Raw genomic sequence first — 19,702 nt, forward strand, 5'->3', positions numbered from 1 at the left:
CTCAAAACAAGTCAAAAATTAGCAAAACTGAAGCAAAGAGAAGAAAATAATAAAATTAAACAGAACTCAGTGTGAGAAGTGTGGGGATAATATTAAACTGTCTAATTTATGTGTGATTGTTATACGTGGATGACAAGAAGGAGAGAATAGGGCAAAAGAAATAAATGAAGGGCTGAGAATTTTCCAAAATTAATTGGAAGATATCAACTCCCAGTTTCAAAGAGCTCAATGTACCCTAAGTAGGATAAAATGAAGAAGACTATAGCTAGACATATCAGAAGAGTCAAGCTGTTAAAATCTAAAAATCATGAAGTAATTTTAGTAAGCCTACTATGTTTCTTTATTTCTTAGGTTCATATTTGGGTTAGGGTTTAGAATTTTAACAAAATTAAGGTTTTTGTTTGTTTGTTTTAGTTTCTTTAGCAGTATGAGATCCCTATCTCCTAATGGTCTATGAGAAATCTTCAGGATGGAGATATATATGTGTGTGTGTGTATCTATATATATATATTTTTAAAGGTGAAAGATATGGGAAACAAGTATTTGTTGATAAACAACTATGTGCCCAACACTGTGCTAGGTGTTTTCACATTGCTCCTCTCGTTTAATCATTTTTAATTAGGATCACCGGTCCATTTCAGAAATACGCAAAGAGCGGGACCCAGAACACCTAGCTCCTGATACTTAGAACTACTTAAAGTGCATTATGGTGACACCTCAGATAAGTCCAAACCTCTTTTTACCCTGCCTGATCAAATATTCATTTCAAAACACTGTATGCTGAAATGAGCCATGTGGGAGTTGATGAGAATCAACTATTCAGGTGGTGAAAATGTGTGAATGCAGCTGGCAGATGAAGTTCCAGTATGATGAATTCCCAGCTTGTCCAAATTGCTTCAGGCAACAACTGACAGGCCTGACTGGTCATTGGCTTTCCATTGCTGGCATTGATAGGACAGAAAATTCTTAGTGTCACAGATACTTAAAAGCCGTCCCTGTTATAGTGGATACAAAGTGCTGGAGGGTCCTTTTTGCATAGAGATGTAATCAATATGGTCTAGAGTTCTTGAACTGAACCTATAATTATCTGGACATTATAAAGGTAACTTGTTACAGAAAATGCTTATATTCAGAACTTTGGGGCTAAGTTGTGAATGGAGAAAGAAAAAATAGAGGCTTTGTCCCTCTTTCCATACTTAACAGTATTTAAAAGGCTATCATTATAATCACAGAACAGGGTATTCTTATAGGATTAGAACATTGCATCTTTAGGATTTGGGGTGTTGAAGTTTAAATCTCACCTCTGATACTATCCTGATACCCCACAAAAGTTGTGACTTCAATGTTATGCACCTTGTGATTGGGATTTTTTGAAATATTAAAATACAGATTTTTTTCATTGATCCAAATACTTGGATTTAAGTGCAGCTTTAAATAATAACACATTAAAGTTTGCTCTTTTCCTAACGCTAAATGTATGCTGAATGAAGAAATTGGATTAGCATATATTAATGGCATCCATGACCCATGGGCAATAATCAGTAGGAGATGACACTGGTAGGAATTCCTAAGCCACTATATGCACCAGAGCATTTAAATATATTGTGATTGAGATTAATTTGCCACCTGAAAATAGTAAAAATGCAGGCAGAAAATGATTTAACAGTAGATGTGGATCCTGATTGCTCTATTATTTGGCTTAAGATACCTCTGGATGGTATTATTACTGGATTACCCTATGAGTAGGATGCCTTGAAAAAGAGAGTAAAAGTAATGCCTTGCACCAAAGGGCTTTTTGAGAACAGAGCTGTCCTTGTACTGCTACATGCCTGCTACTGGTATCTGCCACAGAGCAGATAATCAATATTTGTTACATTATTGATTTATGATAAAAATAAGGCTTTAAATATACCATGATTAAAATTTAATAATGTTGCATCTTTATATCTCTATTACCTTATGTAAACCTGGAAAACATAATCTTGACCGAGAAGCCTTTAATAGGGTTGTTCTGCTTATGATGATTATTTGCTTAGGCCCTTGGTAAACTGTGAGATGAGTTGAAATATTTTGCAGAGCATTTCAAATGATCTTTATGTCGTTTTTTAAAAGCAGTATTATGTTTAGGTAGTATGTTTCTCATCTTTGGTAGCTTTTACATAACCAGATAATAAAAATAAGGAATTGTGATCCTCAACTCAACTGTCTTTTGTCTTATTAGGCAAGCATGTACATTTGTGTTTTATGGTTATCTTTATAAAGTATTAATTGTAGCAAATTTCTGCTTTCTGGGACCTATGGTCAAGCCTGGCAAACTTCCACTGAAGGGTGTGGACTTGATTTTGTCTTCTGATCATACTAAACTAACGTTCGGACATATCACTGTATGTATTTTGGGGGGCTTTCTTTTAAGCTAGCCCATCTTATACATGAGCCCCAGATATTGGCACATAAAGATCTGATCAAAGTTCTATTAAGCCAAAAAGTTTTGTTGAAGCATTGCCACCATTTAGGTAATGCCTTTGCAGTTCGGTGACTTGTACCTCTGCTCTAGGCAGCCCTATGAGACATGGTATCTTGAAACTTAAACCTGTCTTATTTTGGTGTTCTAAGAATATTGGAAAGACTACAGTTATTCTATAAATGCTCAGTATTAAGATTGTAGGAAAAAACAAAAGCTGCACTTGAAACTTTAATTGAACTCCTCAGTTAGTAATCCCGTCTTCGATAATATAATTTCCAAATCAAGTATGTTTGCATTGGAAAGAGAAAAGACTAACCCTTCTCTGTCTCTCTACCTAAAGAGGACACTTAGAGCATCCACAGTAATCCCTTTAACATTCTCCTATCAAGCTGACTTTTCCAATGTCAGAAAATTTTAGCTCTGAGTAAATATCACTAATTTGAGTTTTTATAGCCATGGTAGGGTCCCAAATCCTGAATCAGAGGGCCTAACACGGAGAGACCTTAGTCAAATTTTGGTATGGTGCCTGAAACTTTCCATTTGCCTTGAAACCTGTTCTTAATTTTACTTTTTATTCCAATACACCCCCATTGATTAAATTAATTACTTTACTCTCTGTTCTTAAACTTTTACTGTTGTGTTTATCACCTCATATTAAAGTTAGTTGGGAACCATTTCCCATTCTAGACCGTGAACTCATCTTTGTACTCCGCACAGCACCCTGAATGGTTCTGACACGTAATGGGCACTCAATAAATGTTAATGAATTCAACATTTCAGCATGGAATATTGAAACCAAATTTTTTGCATTTGGCCAGGCACAGTAGTTGCCTCCTAGGAAGGGAACTGAGTGGCTTGGGAACAGAAGTGAGAAGGAGACTTTGTTTTCACTGTAGGCTTTTAGAACACGGGCATGTATTATTCACATGAAACATGAATGAAAATTTCCTTTTGACACCTAACAGATTTTTTCCTAATTTGACAGGTTACCATTGCAGGTTATTATTGCTCGTTTGTTTGTTTATACAAATGTAGAAACTGAGGTTGAGGGATGTTAAATAACTTGTTTATTGTCACATAGTTAGTAGGTGGTCAAGCAAAGATGTGAATCTGTGAAACCTTCATTTTTTCCAGGATGTTGAACAGCACCTTGGCCACAGTAGCCTACCTTAATTTTGTTTCTGTAATAAGCAGGTAAGCAGCAGGGTGTGTATCTGACCTAGGAACTATCCTTATTTATTTTTTATATCATATGCTATCATAAACAGTGTGTCATAGAAGTCACAAAATAGCACCTTGACTCTTTTGAGCAGCACCTCTATTTTAAGGGGCCACTGGCAAAAAACCTCGTTGATGAGGTGTTAATGATCGAAAACTCTTGTTTTCATGGCTCACCTAGGTCATCCTGCAGTTCGCAAAGAGACTCTTACCTTTAAGCAGTAAACATTTATTTTCAGCTAGAAAAGCCACTATTAAATCAAGTAGTGTTTTCCCAAGCTGAAAAAGGCGTTCACTCTTTAGTTCACACTTTGGTGATTGCCCAAGGTCACATTTCTTTTCCATCTACTTGTGGGAAAATGCAAACTAAAGGAATACTAGTGTTTGAAACTCACAATTTAGTTTATACTTGGGGGCTAAGAGAGGGAGGCAAAGTGATTATATTTCTCTTAAAAATATTGTTAATTGCTTTTTCAAAATATGGATTAAAGCACAAAAGAAGCCAAAAATGCCCTGATACTAAATGGACCTGACACCATGATCTTCTGTCATGGCATAACATATGAGTGGGGATTCCCAGTGGACCTTTGCACACTACAATATTTATTACTATAAAGATCTAAGAGTTCTTAGCTGCTTTGAAACTTGTAGGAACTGTTCAAATCCCATTCACTGGACTTGTGTTTTCACATGCTAAAATTATTCTGCCTTTTTTCCTTTTTTTTTTTTATATAGTTTACTCAGAAATACCTCCTCCCCTCAAATTTTGAATAATATTTAGGTTTTCAATAAACTTAGAAAGAAAAGCTAAGATGTGAAAGTGTACCTGAGAGATAAATGTTTTTGCTTAGTTTTTTTTTTGTCCATTAGTGCTCAGAGCCTCTGGGGTCTTTAAGTAGTCCGTTTTAGTCCTCTGTTTTTTCATCTGCAAAATGGTAACCAAATTTTACCTTCTATTTGGTTGCTATGATTAAAATATTAATAAATTAAAGGCTCTGGGGTGATACTTCTGTCAGCTCCTGCTAGTGATGGCAGAATTTTCACTGTAGTTTATTTTAACACTGGTTTCAAGAATGAATACTGTGGTTAATTTTGGTCTATTTTTAACAAATGGTTTTAGAAATAAAAAAAAAAGTTTCTAAAGAACCTCAATGAATAGAGTACCATTAACATTGACAAAAATAGTTACATGCAAATTAGATGATCTTAGCTGACAATTATTTTGAGGTTGTAATCATGAAAATTAATGTCAATTAATATAATTTTGAATTATGTGCTTCTTTATGAAGGAAATATAACTACACTATGTGTTCTGGAAAAGTTATAGAATTAAAAGGAAATAAATTGGATATTTAACATCTCTGCATGTAAGTCTTGTGTTATATGCAGTCTATACGGTTTTTGTGCTACATTTTAAATTTTATATATAATGAATATTAGTGGGTTTTAGTAACATTTCATTTCTTAATGCATTGTACTAAGCATTTCCCATGAATTACCCTGTTTAGTCTTCACAAAAATCCTATGAGGTCAAGGTATTGTTCTAATTACCTTTTTTCAGAATAAGGAGCTATGGCTCAGAGAAATTATGTACACTATAGTACTTCCCACTTTGACAGTGCCATCTGAATTTCTTTGTCATGAACGTTTTTATATAGATCTTTATTAAAAACATTTTTGATAAATGCATTTTTAGAATAGACAGGTGTATAGTAGAAGTACAAAGACTTTGTGGTCAAATGAAGGTTGATTTCTATTTCCGTAGCTGACCAGGTATGTGACTTTGAGTCTCTTTGTCCTTAAAAAAGAGTATAAAAAGCACCTGTCTCCTATGTTGTGAAAATTAATAGATACGACATTTATGTAACTTCTAGCTGCAGTTCAGGTACATAACTAGGACTCGTTAAATGTTAATTCTCTTTTTGTTACTTTATTTCCAAATAATAATAATAGCTTTTACTGTATCCGATAGTTTTTGTTTTGTTCTTTACGTGTGTTATGTTTATTCCTCATGACCACCCTACTGAGAATGGTCATACTATTGTCCTCGTTTATAACTAAAGAAACAGACTTAGAGAAGTGGTAGGTCCCTGCTTGAGGCCAGGCAATCTAACTCTAGATCTTGTATTCTTAACTAATATGCGATTCTCTTTGAGGATGTATTACAATAGATTAGATTCTGATATTTCAGGCAATGATCTAAATCCTAGCAATTATTATCCCACCCCTTTCTTCTCTACCATTCAGTTCTTCCACTTTTTGTTTTTAACAGTTGACGATTCCTGATCCTCAGTTGATTTCTACAATAAGTGTGATATATTGGATGTTCAGAGAACCTGTTGAATCTAAAATCTGTGATTCTGTACTATTTGGAAACATTCATAGTATTCTGAGGCAGCTCTGACAGTCTTTTAAGGAAAAAGTAGTCAGTCATCACTGTGGCTTACTGAGAAATAAGACTTCTATACTGAACTGAAATTTAACCATTTCATGGGGTTTTGGGTGGAGATTACAGAACAGGAATTAACTCCTCAAACTTAACCTCTTTAAAAAAGAACCTCAAAATAGTTCTTTCCAAATGGATTTGACTTTAGTCAGATTTGTTTTTGCATGTAAATATAGCTTGATCAGCCTACAAAAGATGAAGAAATGGAGCCATTTGGTTTGCCACAGGAGCATCATTCTCCTGAGCATGTTAGTCTGGCTGTTTACATTTATTTTTGACTTTGTCTTGATCTATCATTGTCTCCCTCGTAGCTTCTAGCATCCCATTTTGGCAATTCTCTTTTATATCTGTAAGTGAGAGTCTCCCAAGGATGCTGAATATGTCATTATTTTTATAACACTCCTTATATGCACAGAAGATTTTAGCTCGGCTATAAAACTTCCTCTTGGCATAGATTTGGCAGTTTTTAGCCTGCGTGAGACTTTTTTCACTGGGATCATGAAAGTGTTGGGGCGTCACTGTCCTCCACTCTTCCTTCTTCTAATATGACATTAGTGGTTATAGCTCTTGTTGACCCTTCTTTAAACCAAAGCTTTATAGCTTATTAGAGCACACTGTGGATTTTTTTATGATATGTTGGAGAGAAAGAAAAAAAAAATCCTCTAAAGTTACAAATGGTTTCATTTACCCAAATGACTATTTCTCTTGGAAAGTTTTGTCATTTCTTTAAAATTTCCAGGAGTTGGGTGGGCTTCATGTCCCACTCCACCTCCCCACCCACACTCTCGTGTTGGCAGTGATGTTGAGAGCTTTAAGCATAATTCCAGGCTTCCAGGAGACAAATCACTGACCAAGGAATAACCAAGACACACTTTTCTGCTGTTATTTAAAAGAAACTTTTTCAGTGGAAATGGGAGTTAGAACAAAATACTGCAGGCTTGTTTTTGACTATTTCTTTGTAAAACATAGGACAAATGCTTTGGAACATCAATAATTACTATGTCAAGCAACCTTGGAGGATTGAGATCTGTGCTTTTCAAATGTGCACTTAATTTCATACTTCATCATTTATTGGATCAAATCACGATCTCATTTACTTAGGATCTATGTCAATGCCTAGAGCTCCAAATCGGGTATTACATGTCACCGTGTGAGTGATTCTCTGCATTGCCCAATCTGTTCCTGCTTCATTAAAGGATTTTGTTAAGCATCTTCATTTTTTTCCCAAGGTGTCTGAACGCTTTAGTGAAGTGAAAAATATTTGCCCTCTCCATAAAAATAATACTTAAAACTTTTATCTCAGGTTTTGTTTTGCCCTGGGGCAGAGCACTCTTAACGTAAGCCCATCAGATCTTAATTTCTGGTGGGCGCACAGGGAACCACTGTAGAAACCTAAGGATTTCCTGGCCTCAGTAAGCAACATCCTTCAGTAGGGTCCCGGATTATATCATACGTCTAGGCATGGCCAAGAAGAGGAAAAGTTGTGAAATTTTTTTATTATTACAAGCTGTATAACATGTACTTCAGGTAACCTCCATGGGTTTCCTCCGTGGTATTGGCTCAGCTGTGGCTTTTAATGGAGCCATATATGCACCTCCACTCTTTCATCCCTCCCTTTTTTATGAGAATAAAAAGTAAATTGGGTGCTATTTAAATATTCCCTACTTATGTTTATTGAAAACTACTCTGCCGCAGGGCATAGCACTTTGAAAAACGGCTTTGCACCAGCCCAGTTTTCCACCCACGTGGTTTACCCCCAAACATGGACTTTGTTTTCCTCCGATCTTTAATTTCTTTAAACAAAATGATCACAGAAAGACTTAGGAGGAGCCTCGTTTCATTTGTGAGGTTTTTAATAAAAGTTAAGTAGAGTGTGGCTAGAAAACCAGATCTGTGAAAAGCCATGACTGTGCTGACACCAGAGGAAAAACCTACAGAATTCTTATACTTCTTCCTTTCGGTGTTGGAGAGAAAAGGGAAAAAAAAAAAAAAAAAGAGTAAAGTGGGAAGACTTTAGTACTGTTCAGTTTGTTCAGTTAGTTTAGTTCAGTTTGGAAAGGAAAAGGAGAGACAGAAATTGGTCGAATTTATTGTCACTTATTGGTGTTTTATTTAAGTTTGTCCTGCTTATATGTTTATGATCTTCCTAAAACATTTGAAACTACAGAAAAGCATAAAGAATAAAAATTAAAAGCTAATTTTGTTCTACAAATATAATTACTCGTAACTTCTCAATTCCTAATATGATCAGCCGATTTCTTTCAACTCATTAAATATTTTTTAAAACATAGATATTTGAATGGTTATAGTTTCTGAATCATTTATTTGTCTAGTCTTCTGTTAACCTTTTTGGTTTCTAATTTTTTACCATTCTAATTAAGAATAAATAAAATTCATATACATTATGTTTCCCAACATTTAAAGAAGAATTAATACCAATTCTTCTCAAACCCTTCTAAAAAATAGGAGGAGAAGGAACACTTTCTAATTACTTTTACAAGGCCAGCATTACCCTGATACTAAAACCAGACAAGGACACTACAAGGAAGGAAACTTACAGGCCAATATCTCTGATGAACATAGGCGCAAAAATCCTCAGTAAAATATCAACAAACCCAATTCAACAATATATCAAGAGGATCATATACCGTGATCAAGTGGAATTTATTCCAAGGATGCTAGGATGGTTTGACATCAGCAAATTAATCAGTGGGGTACACCATGTTAACAAAATGAAGGATAGATTATGTAATCATAGATGCAAAAAAAAGCTTTTAACAGACTTCGCCATTTATTTATAATAAAAATTCTCAACAAAGTGGGCATAGAGGGACACACCGTAACATAATAAAGGCCATATATGACAAGACCACAGCTAATATCATATCCAGTGGTGAAAAGATGATTTTCCTTCACTATCAGGAACAAGACAAGGATGTCCACTCTCACCACTTTTATTCAACATAGTATCGGAAGTCTTAGCCAGGGCAATTAGTCAAGACAAAGAAATAGAAGACTTTCAAATGAAGAAGGAAGTAAAACTGTCATTATATTCAAATGACATGATATTATATGTAGAAAATCCTAAAGGCGCCGCCAAAACAATGTTAGAACTATCAAATGAATTCAGTAAAGTTGCAGAATATTGCAGAATACAAAGGCAATATACAAAAATCCTTGTGTTTCTATACACTAATAATGAAATCTCAGAAAGATGAATTAAGGAAACAATTCCATTTACAATTTCATTAAAAAGAATGAAATATCTAGGTATAAATTTAACCAGGGGGATGAAAGACCAGTCCACTGAAAACTATAAGACGTTGATGAAAGAATGGGAGAAGACACAAATAAATGGAAATACATTCCACGCTCATGGATTGGAAGATTTAATATTGTTAAAGTATTCCTACTATGCAAAGTAATCTACAGACTCAATACAATCCTATCAAAATTCCAATGGCATTTTTCACTGAAATAGAATAAACAATCCTAAAATTTGTGTGGAACCACAAAAGACCTCAAATAGCCAAAGCAATGTTAAGGAAGAAGAACAAAGCTGGAGGTACTACACTTCCTGATTTCAAACTATATTACAAAGCTATAATCAAAACTATAGTATTAGCATAAAAATAGATAAATAGAATAGAATAGCCCAGAAGTACACCACATGTATACAATCAATTAATTACAACAAATGAACAAAGAATATACAATGAGGAAAGGATAGTCTCTCTAATAAATGGCATTTGGAGCACTGGACCACTATCTTACACCCCACAAAAAATCAAATCAAAATGGATTAAAATCTTGAATGCAAGACCTGAAACCATAACACTCCTAGAAGAATATATAGGCAGAAAGCTGGGATATTTCGGATTTGATACCAAAATAAAGATGACAAAAGCAAAAATAAGCATACTGAAAAGCTTCCCTAAAGCAAAAGAAACCATTAAAAAAATGAAAAAGTAACCTATGAAATGGGAGCAAATGTTTGCAAATTATATATCTGACAAGGAATTAGTGTCCAAAATATATAAAGAACTTGTATAACCCAATAAGAAACAATTCAATGAAAAAATGGGCAGAGGATCTAAAGAGATATTTTCTACAGAAGACATATAAATGGCTAACAGGTACATGAACAGGTGCTCAACCTCACTAATCATTAGGGAAATGCACATTGAAACCACAATGAAACATCACCTTCTACCTGTTAGAATGACTGTTTTCAAAGAGAAAAATAACAAGTGTTGGCAAGGATGTGGAGGAAAGGGAGCCCTTGTACATTGTAAATTGGAATTGTGGAATGTAAATTGTTTCAACCACTGTAGAAAACAGAAGTTTCTGAAAAAATTGAATATGGAACTACCACATAATCCAACAATTCCACGTTTAGATATTTATCTGTAGGAAATAAAAACACGAACTCAAAAAGATATTTGCATCCCCACATTCAGTGCAGCATTATTTACAATAGCCGAGACATGGAAACAACCTAAATGTCCATCAATGGAAGAACGAAGAAAATGTGGTATGTGTATGTAAATGAAATATTCAGTCATGAAAAAGAAAAAAATCCTGCCACTCACAACAACGTGGGTAGATTTTAAGGACATTACACCAAGCAAAATAAGTCAGAGACAAATACTATGTGATCTTATTTATAAGTGGAATCTTTGAAAAAAAAAAAAGAAAGAAAGAACTCATAGATACAGAGAACAGAGGCAGCAGAATGGGAGGTGTGAGAAATGGGTTAAGCTGTTCAAAGGTACAAACTTCCAGTTAATATAAATTCTGAGGATGTAACGTACAGCATGGTGACTATAATTAATAATACTGTATTTGTTGTGTACTTAAAAGTTGCTAAAAAAAATTGCTAAGAGGGTAGATCGTACAAGTTCTCATAAAAATAAAAAATATTTATAACTGCATGGTTATTTCACAATATATACATATATTGAATCAAGTTTTATACCTGAAACTAATGTCATATTTCAATTATACTTCTGTTTTAGAAAATGTAAGAATATATGGTTGAAATAGCAAATTTTCTTATATATGTTACCAGAAAAAGGAATAAGAATAAAGAAGTTTTATTTGGGGGTAAATAATTTTAACTTAATTAATTACTTATGAGATTGAACATTAATAAAATGTTAATGAGCCTTTTAGCATTATCTTTTGGAGTTTTCCTATTTTCATTGATTTGAAGATCTTTTTCTAATGTTTTACTTTCAACCTCTGTATATTATGTTTGAAATGACTTTCTTATAGATAGCATATAGTTGAGTCTTGTTTTTTAATTCTCTGTTTTTCTGTCTGTTATTTGGTATTTGTAGACCATTTGCATTGACTGTACTTACTTACATGTTAGGGGTTAAGTCTGCCATTCAAAAAATGTTTCTATTTATGTTTTTTGTTTCTTTGTTTTCTTTGCCTTTCTATGGGTTCCTGGAACATTCTATAAAATTCTATTTTGATATATTTGTAGTATTTTTTATTATACCACTTTATATAGCTTTATTAGTGGTTGCTCTGGGTGTATTATATTCTACATAACTTACAGTCTACTTGTGTCATCAAACTAGAGCGAAGCCTTTCTTCCTTTTGCCCTTCCTATTTGTAATATAATTATCTTAAAAATTTATAAATATTTAGAACCACATCAGTGATATTTACAATTTTTGCTTCAACTCTTAACATGATTTAGAAAACCCTAGAGGAGAAGGAAAGCCTATTTACTCATATTTTTGTTTACATGTTCTTTATAATGTCCCAAAGTTCCTTCTTTAATTTTCTTTCTGTTAGGAGAACTTCCTTTAGACATTCTTTTAAAATAAGTCTTCTGGCAACAAATTCTCTTTTTGTTTATCTGAGAATGTCTTGATTTTCTCTTCATTCTAAAAGATATTTTCTCTGGGTAAAAGATTCAAGATTGGCAATTTTTTTTCTTTAAATACTGAAAAAAATATTGCATCACTTTCTTCTAGCTTCCATGCTTTTTGAAATGTTTTTCCCCTGTAGCTGAAGTGTCATTTTTCTTAGCCTGTCTTGAAGAATTTTTCTTTGTCAGTTTGCAGAAGTTTCATTATGATATGTCTTTTCATGTGTTTCTTTGGGAGTATCCCATTTGGGGTTCATGCAGCTTCTTTAATGTGTAGATTTATGTCTCCTGAAAGAGTTTTTATCCATTATTTTCTCAAATGCTTTTTCAGCCCTAACCGCTTTTCCTCTCCTTCCAGACCCATTATGACCCCAATATTAGACTTTTAAAAATAATCCTACAGATCTCTGAGATTCTGTTAATTTTTTAAGTCTGTTTTCTCCATGTTGTTTAGATTTGGTCATTTCTATTGTTCTACAGCTTTCTGATTTTCCATTCTCCCTCCATTCTGCTATTTGAACCCATCCACTGAACTTTTAATTTTGTTCATTGTATTTTTGAGTTGCAAAATTTCCATTTGATTCTTTGTTATATCTTCTACTTCTTTTCTAAGAGTTTCTGTTTCTGAGGCATTCTATTTTTTCATTCATTTCTAGAAGGTTTATACTTGTTCTTTGAAACATTTTTATCATGGCATTTTAAAAACCTTTGTCAAATAATTTTAACATCTTTATCATCTTGGTGTTGGCATCTATCGATTGTCTTTTTTTCATCGTTATCTTCCTGGTCCTTGGCATGTCAGATGATTTTCAACTGAAACCTGGGCATTTTTCTAGGATTTAAACCTTTTGTTTTAACTGGTTTCGTTGGACACCAAGATGGCAGGGGAGATGGGATGTTCCTCCTGGCTTCTGCCAGGTGGAAGTAGAAGTCTTGCTTGGCCAGGGTTGCCACCCAAGGTTAGGTTGCTAAAGGGCAGACTTCGGAGTTCCAGCTCCTTATCTGGTCTCCACTGACAGTACAGTAGATGGCCCCATTACTTCTGGATGATTACAAAAGCCCTGGATTTCCCCTAGGCTTCCTCTGACAGCACCTGAGGTGGGAGGAGCAGGGATACCTCTCTACTGCCAGGTTAGGGCGGAAGTCCAAGCTTCTATTTGTTCTGCATTAACATTGTGTATGTGTTTTAGGGTGGTTCTTGATGACAGCTGGCAGGAATTAAGGTCCTCACTCCCCGCTTAGGCTTCTCTAACACTACCGAAGTAGGGCTGTTGGGCATCTTGTTACAGCCTCACAAGGGTAGAAGTCTAGGCTCCACATGGCCTTTGCTGGCCTGGGTGGTGATAGAGCCACAGTTTTTTTGCCTGCTAGAGTGAAGCAGTTAATTTTTTTTTTTTTTTTAAGTTTATGTATTGTGAGGTTACCGCTTTCCTATTCCTTTGCTAGGACTTTCAGGACACAAAGAATAACACAAGGAGCATGAAATCCTTGGGTTTTCTTTTTGCCTCAACTATCTCAGTGTTGGAGTTGAAGAAGCCAGCCACTTGGAAATGCCAGTGGACAAAGACACACGCGCGCGCACGTGCGCGCACGCGCGCGCGCGCACACACACACACACACACACACACACAACCTGAGCAAAAGCCTGATGTCTCTAGCAAAGGAATAGGAAAGGGGCAACTTATGAGACAGAAACTTTTTTCTCCACCTTTCAGAGTCTTATTATGTTCGTTTCATGTAGAATGTCTAGGGTTTTTGTTTGTACTTAGCTGGAGAAATGTACACCTACTCATTTTCCCTTAACTGGTATTAATTTGTGCAACTTACTCAAATCTTTCAGCAAAAATGTATGTGTCTGTCTGTATGTATGTAAAAAAAAATAACATATAAGTGAACAATTTGTCCCTGATTTTTTCCAATATCAGGAGTCAAGAAGCTTTCTCTCTAAAGAACCAGATAGTGAATATTTTAGACTTTGAAAGCCATACTGTAATGATAGATATATTTGAATTTTTCATTTCTTCCTTTTTCTTTACCAATATTTTAGAGCATCGTGTTCAGTATTGCACAAGTTTAAAACCAAGCTAGACATTTTGTGTTTATTAAAGTAAGTTAAAGTTTGCCAACGCTGTTTTTCTTTTTCAAACATGTTGTAAAAAACTGGGTAAGAAAAACATTGAAACAGTGATGGCCGTAGACTGTTCCTTAACTGAGTCTGAGATTGGCTATGTGTGTCCAATCTTGGGCCTTGCTAAATATGGCCACAACTTTGCTTCCTCTCCATCTCTTTTTCTCTAGCTTCTTCATTCTTTCACAAATAAAGTTTGTAGACTAATCTCTTCTGTTAGAGACCTTACCAGTAAACCCGCAGAGATCTCAAACTCAGGCTTCTTTGGATCTGGTCTCTATAGAAAGAGTGAGAGGAAGAGCACCTACCTCAGTAAGCTGGTATTGTCTCTCATGTGGTAGGGTGACTTAAGTTTCTGTCTCTATTTAATTTCTTTGTAATCTTGCAATTGAAGTTTTATTACTTAGGGATTCAGTAAATCTTATAAAATCAAGAATCTATCCCCAAAACTAAAGCATTTAGTTTTTCCAGGTCACGGTATAGGTTCCATTGCACTCTTAGATCTTTTGCAAACTAGTACTAATCTAAGGACTCCAATGAGCTGTGGAATGTTCAATAACATTTACCAAAATTAGGGACTAACTTCTCAGGATTCTGGTGCTACTATTTGAAATATATGTCATTTGTTTTATTTATTTCTAACCTGGCTTTCTTATTTCTATTGACATTCCAAAAAGAAAAAGAAAAAGAAAATCCAAAACAAAAACAGCATATGTGGTCTTTAAATTATCTTTTAAAAGTTGGCAGTGCTTGTGTTTGTCAATTACTTTAATATTCTATATATTTCTAAATGGTTGCTTGGTTGGGTGTCTCTAGATACACTTCACACTAAGTAAGGCTGACAGTTAAGTGATGTGGAAGCCATTATCTCACCTTTGTGCTTGCATGCTATGGCCTCTTGCCTTTCCCTATTTCATAATAAATAGCATTAACATTCAGGAACTTTTTAACACCTATTGAGGACAAGATTTTTCTAATCTATAAGAGGTGATTTTAAAAATGAATGAGTAGAACTAAAGAAATATAACATACAAAAAAGACCTATATATCCATCTTACATTTGAATTTTACAATTGAATATTACAATAAGAGAATCGTCTACTATGACTGAATGTGATTTAACCTTTATTAGAAATTCTGTTGTTGTAATATATAATATTAACTGGTTCAATAAGAATAGATGATAATCTCACTAGATGCTGAAAGGTATTTGTTAACATTCAGCATTTACTTATGAGATTTATTATTCTGAGATGTTGAAGTAGAAAGATAGGTTCTTTACGTAATGAAGAATAGCGATCTTAAACCAAACACCAGCATTATATTTAATGTGGAATACTGTGGGCATTCCACATTAAATCAGGAGAAAGGCAATCATGCCATGACCATTATTATACAGTAACTCTGAAGATTCCAAATAATGCAGTAATATATAAAACATGAAGAAGAGATATAATTACAGAATCATCGTTTGCAGACAGTTTAATTTTTTGATCTAAAAAATTCAAGAGCATCAACTTGTTCTAAAAATTAAAAAAAAAATTTTTTTTAATGCCTACAGACCTGATATTCCTGGTACTATTCCTAGTCGCCCATCCAAGTACTAACCAGGCTTGACACTGCTTAGCTTCTGAGATTAGATGAGATCGGGCACGTTCAGGGTGGCATAGCTGTAGACTAAGAGCATCAACTTTGAAAGAACTGATTATACTGATCAGATACATGGTAAATATGCAAAACATTCATACTATTTCTATAAATTATTAAAACTAATTAGATGATGATCTAATTCTTTAAAAATTTGTACTTGTTATAGTACCAGAAAACACAAAATACTCAGGAATAACCCTAAGAAGAAAAATGGAAAACCAATATAAAGAAAACCATGAAAATATTCAGAGTGAGAGAGATTATTTGAGTAAATTAACAATATATCATATTTCTGAATAAAGAAACTGAATATTATAAAAATTGCAAGTATTTCAAATTTAATTCAATACAATCCCAATCAAAATACCAGTGGATTTTGAGCATTGATTAAATTTCATTTGAAAATATAAACAGGGAAGAATTATTGAGATAATTTTTTAACTTGATAATGAGCAAGCACTTCAAAACTTTGTATTAAGAAAAATTTCTAACTTATAGAAAATTTAAATATATAATGCAGCAAATATTTAAACATTCTCACTAGATTCAACAATTGCTAACATTTGCTAACATTGATATGGCTTCACACAGAATAGATGTTTAATAAAGATGAACCTGAACTCTGTTTTAAAAGTAGTATCACCTGCTGACCCATTATTTCCTTTCTGTTAAAGCATGGCTCCTCAAAAGAATTATCTGTACTTATTATTATCAATTTCTGTGTGTGTGTGTGTGCGTGCGCGTGCACACGCGCGCGCACGCACGCGCACATGCATGCATATGCACACACACACATGTGCTCTCTGACTCCTTATTATAAAAAATTTCATATACATTCAAACATAGAAAGAATAGCATACTGAACACCTAAAAGTCATGTAGCATCAACAGTTAACAACTAATGGCCAAACTAGTTTTATATCTTACCCCACTACCTTGCCAGATTATTTTGAAGCAAACTTCAGACATCAGTCTATTTCATCTATGTATATTTCAATACATATCTCGAAAAAATGACATTTTATAAGCAAAGCATTATGCCTGAAAAAATTAATAATAATTTTTTAATATCAAATTTCTAATCCATATTAAATTCCCTGATTATCTCATTTAAAAAAATCATGTTCCAAAGAAGACCTATACATTGCAATTGGTCGATAAATCTCATAAGACTCTTTTAATATATAGATTTCTATTCTATATCTTTTTGTCACCTCCTTAAATTTTTTTAAGAAACAGCCATTTACCCTGTAGTGTTTACCTTTCCACAGACAGGATTTTGCTGATTATGTGGTATTTTGTTTCTGAAATTTCCCATATTGTTAATTACATCTAGAAGACTGGTTATATCGGATTTTATATTTTGGCAAAAATACTTATTTTTTGTGAATTTATGTTATGGTCACCTGAAAATGGGTTTATACTCTATTTTGAGGATATAAGTTAGATTTCTATTAGATTTACCTCATTAATTATATTTATGTGTCTTCCGATGCCATATATATCTTATCAGGAACTTAGGTGAATTAAAATCTCATATTGCTAGTATTTTTCTCTATTTCTCTTTATATTCTGCAGTTTTGCTGTGTATTGTCAATGTTATGTGACATGTACATAATCATAACTGTTAGGGCTTCATTGTAAAATATAATATACCTAGGTATCCTTTTTAACATTTATAAGTGCCCTTGTTTTCTTGTTTAATGCTTTTTGTCTAATTAAAGTTGTGACCACTGCTTTTCATTTTGCCATTATAAACATAAAAAGATACAAAACTATATAAAGTTTTAGGTAAAAAAAAAATATGGTTATGTATCTACACATATTATATGTTTGTCTATGTATATATATATTTACACATGTGTGTATATATGTATGTATATGTTTTGTGTAAGTGTGTGTGTGTATATGTATATATATATTTTTAAAGAAATTAGAAGGAAACAGACCAAAATGTCAATAGTAGTTAACCTCTGAATGATGGTATTATGGGTAGTTTTAATTTTTGTCTTTAAGGCTTTTTCAAAGGTTTTTACAGTGAGCTTGTGTTACTTTTATGAGGATCAAAAACCTATTATTTTTATAAAAGGAAATTTTAAAGAAAGTATGAGAAAGTTCGATTTACTTAATGTTTTCAGCGTGTGTGTGTGTGTGTGTGTGTGTGTGTGTGTGTGTGTATTTTGCCACAGTCTAAATAATGAACTAGGGACAATATTGAACAGCCTCCCATTTTAATCACAGCTAAAGTTATACATATGACACTTCCAGTGATGTGTTTGAAATGGGAAATTTGGGAAATTTTGATTGCTTGAAATCATTACATGAGCAAGGAAGAACCAGGGCCTTTGATTTGAGGACGAAATGGGACATGGGAGGCTTCCTGAAAATCTGTCTTAACATTCACTCAGGCTCCTCTTGGTTCTAAGCCAAATAACAAACCCTTCAGTTGAATTTTTCTGTCCAGACACTAGCTTAAATGAAGGTATACTTAACTTGGAAATATTTCAGCTTTTGGCTGGAATAGCTGTTGTAGAGCAGCTTCTTTAGATGTGAAGCCATGAGGGAGTTCTCTGAGTACATGCATTTTCACACATCTGCTAATGCAAAGGCCCCAGTGTGAGCATTAGTACTCAGGAATGTTGTGTGGATTTGTGATGATCTCCCCAGGATTTTGGCAGGTCAGGACAAATATTATCTTGCTCCCATATGTTTTTGTAGGATCTTGAAAGGGAAATCATATACATTTCCTTAAACTGACATGCTGAATTTTCCCACATACACCAAATAAAAAAACCCTCTCAGCAAAAATAAATTTGGGAATATGTATATACATATTTAGCATCTGTTGTCAATACAACAATACAAGCTGATGGCTATTGGGAGCCACATACAGTTTGCATTTATTTTCATTTATGTTTAAATGGCTTATTTCAGAAAACCTGGCCCAACGGACAAAAACTATGAAAGGTCCCACATTTTGAGTAAGTTTTTCTTTTGCCCTGCTCTGCATTTTCTTAGGTGCAGTTTACATGGAGCAAAGGTCCTCTTTTTCACTCCTTCCCCATTGATACCAATATTCTCCCACATGGACACCTCTCACGACAGATTTTTGTATCTGATGTATATCTGACATGGTCAATGTAAAAACAACTAGGGAACCCAGTGAAGCTAAGACATTCAAATATAATAATAATGGTAATACATACTGTGTGCAAAGACTACGTCTGTTTTTTTTTATCCCCCTTGAACAAACTCAGTCCTCTTTCATGTAGGGTTTGACAAACAGGCACTCATCAAATGTTGACTAATCCTTTTCCTAAGTTTTGCTCTCCAGTCTTTACTCCCTCTAGAGAATGATATGTAATCTGCCCAGCAGTTTGGCTCTTTTTCTCTGCAAGTATATTATTAAAAGTTGCATAAAGATAGCACCAGTCATGGCTACTTTTAATGCCCTATGTGTCAAGGGTGGCACATTGGTTGATTCTTATTGGCACACAAACTGATATATTTCATTCTGTATCACAAATAGGACCTCTTGTGGGACTGAACCTAATTTTGAGAAGGTAACAATCCCTAATCACCATTTGTTTCTTGTTTTATAAATGAGTTTTGTTGCTGAAGTGGCATGAGCTTAATCACATCAGGCTTCCAGTTCTTTTATCTGCTTTTACCGCAGTTTTTAGGCTATCAAATGTTATTTAAAACCAGTATCTAGGATATATTTCTTTTCTTCCCCTGACATTTGGAGAGAGGTCAAACTTTGACTTCATTTCTTTTATTTTTATTTTGTGTTTGTTTATTTACCACCAATGGTTTCCTGTTGGATTATTTAGCTAGAAAAATGATTTCTACAGAGAAGCAAGACTTGGGATTCTACTCCACGAAAGGAAAACATGAGGAAGCAATATT

The 19,702-nt window shown here is 34.0% G+C and overlaps 1 protein-coding gene across 9 annotated transcripts in view; it reads left to right on the top strand.

The window, feature by feature from the left end:
- The window catches only part of BCAS3 (BCAS3 microtubule associated cell migration factor), a 508,191-nt gene that overhangs the window by 274,170 nt on the left and 214,319 nt on the right, over positions 1-19,702 (top strand). The window lies entirely within an intron of this gene.

This window comes from Rousettus aegyptiacus, unplaced genomic scaffold (genome assembly GCF_014176215.1).
Source record: "Rousettus aegyptiacus isolate mRouAeg1 unplaced genomic scaffold, mRouAeg1.p scaffold_m13_p_6, whole genome shotgun sequence".
Lineage (NCBI taxonomy): Eukaryota > Metazoa > Chordata > Mammalia > Chiroptera > Pteropodidae > Rousettus > Rousettus aegyptiacus.